The following is a 10,202-nucleotide window of genomic DNA, read 5'->3' as shown; positions in this document are numbered from 1 at the left end:
AATATGCAATGAATGAAAGTATGCAAATAAATTAAATAAAATAAAATAAAAGATAAGAAGAATGGGAAGGGAAAGAAGGGAAGAAGAAGTAAGTAAGCAAGGAGGGAGGAAAAATTAGGATTGGGGGAGAAAAGAAAAGATATTTGGCAAATTAGGATAAGCTGTGCGGCGCAAGCGACGCGGTCGCGTCGGTCACGCGATCGCGTGACCTGTTTTATGCTACTAGCGCGAGGGCAGCCTCGCTCTCGCACAACTCTCTGTTCAAAAATCAATAATTGCCAAATATTGGGTGACGCGATCGCGTAGGGCACCCGATCGCATTAGTGGGCACTTATTAGGATGTGACGCGGCCACGTGGGGCACGCGGTCGCGTGAGATGGACTGCGCGTCTACGGCCAGTCCAGCACCACTCTAGCACAACTTTTGGCTGTGCATCATTATTACACCGAAATCCTGGTCACGCGGCCGCATGGGGCACGCAGTCGCGTGGGAGGCCAGTATTCCCACTCGCCGCGGATGCGTCAGCGACGCGGTCGCGTGGGACGATTTGTGCCACGGGCACGCCTCCAGCCACACTCTAGCGTGACTCTCTGTTCATTTTTATTTTCTCCCCTCTCCTTGCGACGCAGACGCGTCACTGATGCGGTCGCGTCGCGTGGCATTTTTTTTTAATGCAAAATGCAGTATGCAGAATGCAATGCTTCATGTGAATGCTATGCATGATTCCAGGTTCAATAAAATGAAATAAAATTCAAAAACAAACAAAACCAAATAAAATTAAAATTGCAAAAGGAACGATCATACCATGGTGGATTGTCTCCCACCTAGCACTTTTAGTTAAAGTCCTTAAGTTGGACATTGGAAGAGCTTCCTGTTATGGTGGCTTGTGTTTAAATTCGTCCAAAAATCTCCACCAGTGATTGGAATGCCAATAGCCTCCGGGATCCCAAACTTGGCATGTAAAGCTTCTGAACAGCTTCAAACAGATTGTTAGGCTCCCAGGGTGACAAACGTCAGAATAAACTCCAGGATCCCAAGCCTTACTTTTAAATCCGCCTCCGTCTTGATCTATATGTTTCCATCCGAGCGGTTTAAAAAGTAGAATCTCACCATGGTGACCAAACGTTCTCCGTGATCCATGCAATTGAGCATGATACCAATCCGTGTACTTTGAGGTGAAGCGTGGAACTTTATTGAACCTTGTGCACCAGCTCTGAGTACGAGCCATTTCCCTCTTACTCTTAAGGCCGCAAAGAGCTCTAAGCTGGCCATCTGTTTCAAGCAGACCATATTCAAGTGAATAAGTAAAGTTATAGGTTAAGGATTGTACCCACTTGAAGCTTGTATTAGGTGGTAATGGCCTTGGGGTAGGTGTTTCTGGTGGTTCTGTAAGTTCTACTCCCTTCTGCTCTTCTGTGAATTCCTCCACTTCCTTGTAAGAGTCTTCAAATGTAGTATCACCCTAGTCAAAGTCTTCTATGTCTTCCTCATCACTCGAGTCATAGATTGGAGGTTGAGAGAAATCTACCTCTGCATCATCTTCGTATTCTTCTGGGGAAGATTCTTCAATCTCAGAGACTTCACTTGCGGATGCAAGTTCATTACTAAGAGAGCTAGACTTGTGACTATCATCATCAAGGGAATTTGTGTCTTGGGTTATTCCGTCTGATTCTTCATAAACAACTTGCCTTGGAGATTGTACAATATCCTCCTTAGCATCAACTGTAGCGTCCTTGACGGAGTTCTCCTAAGTTCTAGATTCCCATGGAGGTTCATCATCTCCTAGATCTTCAACCAACTCTTCTTCTTGAACAATGACAGCTTCTTCTACTTGTTCTAGTACGAATTCATTCTCTGTCTTGTTCACTGGAGTTTCTGGTATCTCCTTCATGCTACGCTCTTTGTTAGACTGTTCACATGGGGCTGCGGCTGATCCTTGTGTATTTGAGCGCCTAGAAACCCATTGAATTACTACTTCCTCCAGTTGTCGAATGGTTTTTTGAATTTTATTTACTGTTTCCTTTAGGCGAACCCCTGCTTCTCGAGTTGCCGGACTTGGACATGATACATAGGAAAGTGGAGGTGATTGGGAGTGATTGGATTGGTACTGGGGTAAGGAAGGATCATATGGTGGCGAATGGTGAAGAGAAGCTTGTGAGTGTGGTGGTTCGAGGTTATGTTGAAAGGATGGTTTATATGCACGGGGTGGGGCTTGTTGGTAGTTACAAGGTTGTCCACCATATCTTTCAGCTGGGTATGCACGGTAGAATGGTCTTTGTCCAGGATATCTCGGAGGGTGTTGCTGCCTAAAGGGTTGATTAGATCCTCTTGGCTCCATCCATCCTTGATTGGTCTGACCTTGATGCACATTCCTGCTGTAACTTCTATTTCCTTCAACAAAGTTAGAACCAAACTCAAAGCGAGAGGGGTGAGAGTTCATGGTAGCAAATAAAGATAAAAAGGAAGAACAAAAATAAATAAACAAGTAAAAGAAAAATATTTACAATAACCAATAATAAGCCACACGTTAGCAGTTCCCCGGCAACGGTGACATTTTGAAGAACTGAAGATTGATGGTTTAGAGGTTATAAAAACCCTCGTTGTAAGTATAGTTACTAAACCAAGCAATCAACCTTTCTTACAAATATTTTGGTTGTCACAAGTAACAAACCCCTTTTAAAATTGATAACCGAGTATTTAAACCTCGGGTCGTCTTCTCATGGAACTGCAAGGAAGTATGTTCTTATTATTGGCTATAAAGGTCGTAATTGGGGTTTAGAAGGTGAGAAGCAAGTGATTTGAAGGACAAGTAAAGTAAATGGCAATTAAAATAAATAAATACTTGTAAAGTAAACTTTTGGCAAGGTAAGAGAAATTGGAAGTCCAACTTAATTATCTCTCTTAACAATAATGAAAGTTGAATCTAAATTCTACTTAGTTGACCTTTACTAAAGCAAAAGAAAGTCAAGGGACTAATTAGTTTGACCTTCGAATCCTATTTATTTCCTAAGAAAAAGTTGGGATTAGTGAAGTTCAGTTCAATTAGCAAGAAAGCGATTATCAGTTATGTTGAGTTTGATAATGTTGAGTTACTGATTTCTTAACCAAGACCAAAAGGGGAAAAAGTAAAATTGCTGGAATAAAAATGTCCTTAGATGGAAAGCAATGGTAACACAAATTAAAGAGAAAGCAATCAATAACTGAAATACCTCAAATAATCATTAATTCAAATCATAACATGGAAAGGGTTCATAAGTCAAGTTGGCAACATTTATAGATACGAATAAAAGCATTAAAGTAAAAGTAGCACAGAAACATAAATCAAAGTAAATAGTAAACCTGGATCGAGAGTTACTCTTAAAAACTAAGAGAAGTCCTAAATCCTAATCCTAATCCTAAGAGAGAGAGGAGAGAACCTCTCTCAAACTAAATCTAAATCATGGAAAGTGAAAATTGGCGAGCTCTCTCTTTAATGGATGCATTTCCTCACCTTATAGCATCTAATCTGTGTTTTCTAGGCCAAAAACTGGGTCAAAAACAGCCCAGAAATTGCCCCCTGGGTATTCTGGTACGTTCAGGTCGCGGAAAAGTGACGCGGAGGCGTCGTCCACGCGGCCGCGCGGATTGAAGTTCGTAGATGCGACGTGTCCGCCTGGATCACGCGTTTGCGTCACCTAGCGTCAGGGCAACCATGGCATATTATATATCAAAATCGAAGCCCCGAACGTTAGCTTTCTAACGCAACTGGAACCGCATCGTTTAGACCCCTGTAGCTAAAGTTATAGCCGTTTGAGTGCGAAGAGGTCAGGCTGGACAGCTTAGCAGTTTCTCCAACTTCTTGTATTCCTTCCACTTTTGCATGCTTCCTTTCCATCCTCTGAGCCATTCCTGCCCTGTAATCTCTGAAAACACTTAACACACATATCAAGGCATCTAATGGTAATAAGAGAGGATTAATAATAAGCAAATATAAGATCAAAGAAGCATGTTTTCAATCATAGCACAAAACTAGGAAGGAAAATATAAAACATGCAAATAGTATGAATAAGTGGGTAAAGAGTTGATAAAAACTACTCAATTGAGTACAAGATAAACCATAAAATAGTGGTTTATCAACCTCCCCACACTTAAACAATAGCATGTCCTCATGCTATGCTCAAGAGAAGCTATAAAAATGAAGAAGAATGGTAGGATGTATGAAATGCAATCCTATCTATATGAATGCAACTACATGCAAAATGTTTCTACCTACTTGGTTTAAAAGTAAACAAGTTCTCCAAGACAAATACAAACCAATTTTCACTAATTCAAATCGTACAATAAAAAGCAAGTAAACTTGTAAGAAGACAGCTCATGAAAGCAGGGAACATAGAATTAAGCACTAAACCCTTACTGGTAGTGTATATCACTCTATCTCTCAAGTGTCTAGGGTTAATCACTCTACTCTTCTCTAGTCATACTTTCTAAACTTTGTTCTTCATCTAACCAATCAACAAGTATTTAATGTACCAATGCAAACATCATGAGGTCTTTTCAAGGTTGTAATGGGGGCAAGGTATGGGTGAGGGTATATATATGGCTAAGTGAGCTATAAATTGAATCCTTGACTAGTCTAAGATCTCACCTAACATATACATACTTTATACAATTTTAAAATACTTTACCTAGCTACCCAAATTTTTCCCAGTTTTGTATTACATGCTCATGTATCAAACTTATTTTTGAATTTTGTTCCATGTGCATTGATTCTTTTTATTTTGCATTTGGGATAATATTATTATTTTTTTTCTCTTTATTTTTTGTATCCCCTTGTTTAATTACTTATAATTTTTTTTTTCAATGCACATGGTAATTTAATTATTTTGATTTCACATGAGCATGTTTCCCAAATTTTCAAATAACTCATTTAATTCCCTACTTTTTCATATCATCCCATGTTCTCATAAAATTCTCCATACTTAAATTATACACAATAACTGTCTTAAGCTAACCAAGGATTCAACTTGGGATTTTTAATTTGTTTTTCTGCTTAAGGCTAGTAATGTGGTTATAAAACAGAACAAATGGGGATTAAAAGGCTCAAAGTGGCTGACAAGGGTGATTTAAAGGGTAGGCTTTATTTGGGATAAGTGAGCTAAAATCAAACAATGGCCTCAATCATATGCAAGCATGTAACATATTAAACATTGGACATATATAATGGAACAAAGCAAAGATTGCAATTATAGAGAAGAAAACACTCAAGAATAAAAATTTATGGTTAAATAATGTAACCATGTAAATAAGCTCAAAATCTCACAGGTTGTGTGTTCTTTGACTCAAAAATCATGTTCCAAATACAACTTCATACAAGTTTTAATAAAAAAATTTTTAATTTAAATTAGTGAAATTTTTCAAAAATAGGGTCTTTAGAAGAATTTTATTACTTTAACCAAGTAGTAACTAGATGCATAAAATCAAACAAATATGCAAATGCAACAACTAATTTAATAAAGAAAATTAAATATTGGTGCTAAAATATGAAGTGACTAACCCATGGAAGTCGGTATCGACCTCCCCACACTTAAAGATTGCACAGTCCTCGGTGCATGCTGAGATGTGCAGGTGGAAGAGCTATTCCAACTGATGCTTTTCCTCAAGGATTGTGCTGATGGACTTGTTTGTCTCCCCATGTAAACGTCTTTCGGTTCCCTTCCGGGTGGCCATCCTGAAAGAAAAAGGGAAGAAGAGTAACCCAGAAATAGAGATAAGAAAATAAAAGAGGTATGGGTGGGTTAATGCCAAATGATAAGGGTCTCATTTACATGGAAGCTTCAACATGTAAGTGAGAAAACAATAGAAGCCATGGCATACCAGTGGTGCAAAATTGCAACAATGGAGAAGAGAGTGGGGAAAGAGAGATAATATAAATTCATGTCAATGCAAAAAGTAATACAGGTATAAAAGATTGGCATTAATTTAAATAATATTATCTAACCAGAATAAAACAAGTCATAAGCACCAAGATAATTCCAGAAAAGATATAACAGTTGAATAAGAACATTTGAACACCAAATAAAAATATGCAATGAATGAAAGTATGCAAATAAATAAAATAAAATAAAATAAAAGATAAGAAGAATGGGAAGGGAAAGAAGGGAAGAAGAAGTAAGTAAGAAAGGAGGGAGGAATAATTAGGATTGGGGGAGAAAAGAAAAGATATTTGGCAAATTAGGATAAGCTGTGCGGCGCAAGCAACGCGGTCGCGTCGGTCACGCGATCGCGTGACCCGATTTATGCTACTGGCACGAGGGCAGCCTCGCTCTCGCACAACTCTCTGTTCAAAAATCAATAATTGCCAAATATTGCATGACGCGATCGCGTAGGGCACGCGATCGTGTTAGTGGGCACTTAGTAGGATGTGACGCGGCCACGTGGGGCACGCGGTCGCGTAAGATGGACTGCGTGTCCAGCGCCAGTCCAGCACCACTCTAGCACAACTTTCGACTGTGCACCATTATTACGCCGAAATCCTGGTCACGCGGTCGCGTGGGAGGCCAGTATTCCCACTCGCCGCGGATGCGTCAGCGATGCGGTCGCGTGGGACGATTTGTGCCACGGGCACGCCTCCAGCCACACTCTAGCGTGACTCTCTGTTCATTTTTATTTTCTCCCCTCTCCTTGCGACGCGAACACGTCGCTGATGCGGTCGCGTCGCGTGGCATTTTTTTTTAATGCAAAATGCAGTATGCAGAATGCAATGCTTAATGTGAATGCTATGCATGATTCCAGGTTCAATAAAATGAAATAAAATTCAAAAACAAACAAAACCAAATAAAATTAAAATTGCAAAAGGAACGATCATACCATGGTGGGTTGTCTCCCACCTAGCTCTTTTAGTTAAAGTCCTTAAGTTGGACATTGGAAGAGCTTCCTGTTATGGTGGCTTGTGTTTAAATTCGTCCAAAAATCTCCACCAGTGCTTGGAATGCCAATAGCCTCCGGGATCCCAAACACGGCATGTAAAGCTTCTGAACAGCTTCAAACAGATTGTTAGGCTCCCGGGGTGACAAATGTCAGAATAAACTCCAGGATCCCAAGCCTTGCTTTTAAATCCGCCTCCGTCTTGATCTATATGTTTCCATCTGGGCGGTTTAAAAAGTAGAATCTCACCATGGTGACCAAACGTTCTCCGTGATCCATGCAATTGAGCATGATACCAATCCGTGTACTTCGAGGTGAAGCGTGCAACCTTATTGAACCTTGTGCACCAGCTCTGAGTACGAGCCATTTCCCTCTTACTCTTAAGGCCGCAAAGAGCTCTAAGCTGGCCATCTGTTTCAAGCAGACCATATTCAAGTGAATAAGTAAAGTTATAGGTTAAGGATTGTACCCACTTGAAGCTTGTATTAGGTGGTAATGGCCTTGGGGTAGGTGTTTCTGGTGGTTCTGTAAGTTCTACTCCCTTCTGCTCTTCTGTGAATTCCTCCACTTCCTTGTAAGAGTCTTCAAATGTAGTATCACCCTGGCAAAGTCTTCTATGTCTTTGGTACGCGGAATCGTGATTACACTTTAATTATGTAAAGTTCATTACTCTTTCTTTTCCTGGAAATGGCGCCAAAAACATGATGCCAAAACCCCGGTTTACAACTCCGTGTAACTTACCAACAAGTGCACTGGATCGTCCAAGTAATACCTTACATGAGTAAGGATCGAATCCCACGGAGATTGTTGGTATGAAGCAAGCTATTGTCACCTTGCAAATCTCAGTTAGGCAGATATAAATTGATAATGGTGTTTTCGAATAATAATTAATAGAATAGGGATAGAATACTTATGTAATTCATTGGTGAGAATTTCAAATAAGTGAATAGAGATGCTTTCGTTCCTCTGAACCTCTGCTTTCCTGCCATCTTCATCCAATCAGTCTTACTCCTTTCCATGGCTGGCTTTGTGTGATACATCACCACTGTCAATGGCTACTTTCGGTCATCTCTCGGGAAAATGATCCAAATCCCTTGTCACGGCACGGCTAATCGTCTGGAGGCATCACCCTTGTCAATGGCTTCATCTTATCCTCTCAGTGAAAATGGTCAACGCACCCTGTCACGGCACGGCTATTCATCTGTCGGTTCTCGATCATGCTGGAATAGGATTTACTATCCTTTTACGTCTATCACTAACGCCCTGCAATCGCGAGTTTGAAGCTCATCACAGTCATTCATTCATTGAATCCTACTCGGAATACCACAGACAAGGTTTAGACTTTCTGGATTCTCTTGAATGCCGCCATCATTCTAGCTTATGCCACGAAGCTTCCGATTAAGAGATCTAAGAGATATTCATTCTAGCTTGTTGCATGTAGAACAGAAGTGTTTGTCAGGCACGCGTTCATAAGGGATAATGATGATGAGCGTCACATAATCATCACCTTCATCATGTTCTTGGGTACGAATGGATATCTTAGAAGCGAAATAAGATGAATTGAATAGAAAACAGTAGTACTTTGTATTAATCCATGAGGAACAGCAGAGCTCCCCACCTTAATCTATGGAGTGTAGAAACTCTACTGTGAAAATACATAAGTGAAAGGTCCAGGCATGGCCGAGATGGCCAGCCCCCAAAACGTGATCAATAGATCAAAAGATAATCCAAAGATCCAAAGATCTCTAATACAATAGTAAGAGGTCCTATTTATAATAAACTAGTCACTAGGATTTACAGAAGTAAGTAATTGATGCATAAATCCACTTCCGGGGCCCACTTGGTGTGTGTTTGGGCTGAGCTTGAGTGTTACACATGTAGAGGTTATTCCTGGAGTTGAACGCCAGTTTCTGTGCCAGCTTGGGCGTTCAACTCTGGTTTTGGATCCTTTTCTAGCGCTGGACGCCAGAATTGGGCAGAGAGCTGGCGTTGAACGCCAGTTTGCGTCATCTATTCTTGGCCAAAGTATGAACTATTATATATTGCTGGAAAGCCCTGGATGTCTACTTTCCAACGCAATTAGAAGCACGCCATTTCTAGTTCTGTAGCTCCAGAAAATCCACTTTGAGTGCAGGGAGGTCAGAATCCAACAACATCAGCAGTCCTTCTTCAACCTCTGAATCTGATTTCTACTCAAGTCCCTCAATTTCAGTCAGAAAATACCTGAAATCACAGAAAAACATACAAACTCATAGTAAAATCTAGAAATGTGAATTTAACATAAAAACTAATGAAAACATCCCTAAAAGTAACTAGATCCTACTAAAAACATACTAAAAACAATGTCAAAAAGCGTATAAATTATCCGCTCATCACAACACCAAACTTAAATTGTTGCTTGTCCCCAAGCAACTGAAAATCAAATAGGATAAAAAGAAGAGAACATACTATAAATTCCAAACTATCAATGAAACATAGCTTCAATCAAATGAGCGGGACTTATAGCTTTTTGCCTCTTGAATAGTTTTGGCATCTCACTTTATCCATTGAGGTTCAGAATGATTGGCATCTATAGGAACTCAGAGTTCAGATAGTGTTATTGACTCTCCTAGTTCAGTATGATGATTCTTGAACATAGCTTCTTTATGAGTCTTGGCCGTGGCCCTAAGCACTTTGTTTTCCAGTATTACCACCTGATACATAAATGCCACAGACACATAATTGGGTGAACATTTTCAGATTGTAACTCAGCTTTGCTAAAGTCCCCAATTAGAGGTGTCCAGGGTTCTTAAGCACACTCTTTTTTTGCTTTGGACCTTGACTTTAACCGCTCAGTCTCAAGTTTTCACTTGACACCTACACGCCACAAGCACATGGTTAGGGACGGCTTGGTTTAGCCGCTTAGACCAGGATTTTATTCCTTTAGGCCCTCCTATCCACTGATGCTCAAAGCCTTGGGATCCTTTTTATTTGCCCTTGCCTTTTGGTTTTAAGGGTTATTGGCTTTTTGCTCTTGCCTCTTGGTTTTAAGAGCTTTTGGCTTTTTCTGCTTGCTTTTCTTTCTATTTTTTTTCTTTTTTTGCCTATTTTTTTTCTTTTTTTTTTTCTGCAAGCTTTGTTCTTTGCTGCTTTTTCTTGCTTCAAGAATCATTTTTATGATTTTTCAGATTATCAAATAACATGTTTCCTAGTCATCATTCTTTCAAGATCCAACATATTTAACATTCTTAAACAACAACTTCAAAAGACATATGCACTGTTCAAGCATACATTCAGAAAACAAGAAGCATTGTCACCAC

This window comes from Arachis hypogaea, chromosome 15 (assembly GCF_003086295.3).
Source record: "Arachis hypogaea cultivar Tifrunner chromosome 15, arahy.Tifrunner.gnm2.J5K5, whole genome shotgun sequence".
In the NCBI taxonomy this organism is placed as follows: Eukaryota; Viridiplantae; Streptophyta; class Magnoliopsida; order Fabales; family Fabaceae; genus Arachis; species Arachis hypogaea.
This window is presented reverse-complemented; position numbering follows the sequence as displayed.